The sequence below is a fragment of the Hipposideros armiger genome, unplaced genomic scaffold (assembly GCF_001890085.2).
Source record: "Hipposideros armiger isolate ML-2016 unplaced genomic scaffold, ASM189008v1 scaffold_646, whole genome shotgun sequence".
NCBI classification, from domain to species: domain Eukaryota; kingdom Metazoa; phylum Chordata; class Mammalia; order Chiroptera; family Hipposideridae; genus Hipposideros; species Hipposideros armiger.
The window spans coordinates 190,793-192,792 of NW_017731996.1; positions in this window are offsets into that span (position 1 = coordinate 190,793).

Consider the following 2,000-nt stretch of genomic DNA (forward strand, 5'->3'; position numbering starts at 1 on the left):
AAACCCATGTTACATGACACAAGAGATTGCAGAAACATTGAACATCCATCATTCAAGTGTTCACGACCACCTGAAGAAGCTGGAATATGTAAGTAAGCTCAATATTTGGGTTCTGCATGAACACAAAGAAGTTCATTTGACAGCGCGTATAAACATCTGCAATATGCTCATTAAACTTGAGGAAAACGATCCTTTTTTGAAGCGACTGATAACTGGTGATGAGAAGTGGATTGTTTACAACAATGTGGTGTGCAAACGGTCTTGGTCCCGACGTGCTGATTCACTTCAAATGACATCAAAAGCAGACATTCATCAGAGGAAGGTTATGCTCTCAGTGTGGTGGGATTTTAAAGGTGTTGTGTTCTTCGAGCTCCTACCAAGGAACCAATCAATTTGAATGTGTATTGTCGGCAATTGGATAGTTTGAACGAGTCCATCATCCAAAAACATCCAGAGCTCGTTAATTGTAAAGGAGTTGTGTTCCATCGAGACAACGCCAGACCACATGCAAGTTTGATCACCCGTCAAAAATTATTGGAGCTTGGAGCCACCGTGAGCAGCCGTCCAGAGGCCGGCGACCTGATCTGCCTCAGCCAGGAAGAGTGCAATGATAATACCAGTATGGGCCAGTGAAGCGACGTCCTCCACAACTAGACTGAAGAACACAAGGACAGCAACTTGTCTGTTCCCCTTCCCCGATTCCCCAATGCTGTTCCCCTCCCCCAATTCCCCAAAAAAATCTTTAAAAAAAAAATTATTGGAGCTTGGATGGGATGTGTTGCCACACCCACCATACTCGCCTGAACTTGTGCCGTCAGACTTCCACTTGTTTCGCTCTCTCTTCAAAACTCCTTGCGTGGTATAATTTTCAATTCAGATGAGGCTTTAAATCAGCACCTTGTTCAGTTTTTCACAAATAAAGACAGGTCCTTCTATAAACGAGGAATTATGAAGCTCACTGAAAGATGGCAAAAGGTTATCGAACAAAACGGGCAATAGATCACTGATTGATGTTTGTTCTTTATATAAATAAATGACCTTTGAAAAACAGACAAAATACGTCATGATTTTTCTGACAGCCCAATAAATTAGGAGTGACTATAAAAAAATGCTTTATGTCAAATGAAGTTATTCTGTCGTGAATCTAGCTAAGTGCTCCTCACCTTTAAATATACAGATTTTGAGAGTCTGCCTGGAAGGGAGAATGGGAGAGACAAAATGATATCTAAAGTGTATAAATCAGAAATCAGATCATATTACTCCCCTTTTTAAAATCCACCAGTGGCTTCTCTTTGCACTTTGAATAAAATCTAGTTGCTTGCCGTAGCCTGTAAGGCTTGCTTATGATTTCTGTCCTTCCTGTGTTTACAGTCTCATCTACCATTCTGTTCTTTGCTCCATTCACACTGGCTTTATTAATGTCCTTCAATGTGCTGGGGTAGTTCTTGCCTTACAGCCATTACATCTGCCCCTCTGCCTGAACTGTTCTTCCTTTAGCTTTTGCATCACTGACTTCTTCTTACCAGTCATATGTCAGCTCACATGTTACCTCTTAAGAGAAACCTTCTCTTACCATTCTATCTAAAATAAGACTCATTATCTGAAATTATTTATTTGTTTGTTAGCTTACTGTCTTTATATCCTCTCTATTTTATAAGGCCCATTAGAGAGTTGGCACTTTGTCTGTCTTGTTCTCTACCATATCCCCAGCATCAAAAATAGTGTCTGGCATATAGTGAGTATTCACTAAATGTTGAATTAGTGAATAAATGATACAGGAAAAGGGGGTAAGTGAAGTTGTGAGGTCACTAGGGACGCAGAAAATAGGGATTAGCCTTAAATTAGAAAGGAACACCTCTATCATTGGGCCTGGAGGGAAAGAGGCATGGATAGACGCAGGAACAGGAAAGATTTTAAGTGTTGTTAGGAGGAAGGAAGGGACAGGAATTTAAAAGAGTTCCTGTTTGACAGCCCCCAGCCTCCATTTTTTTTTTTTGAAA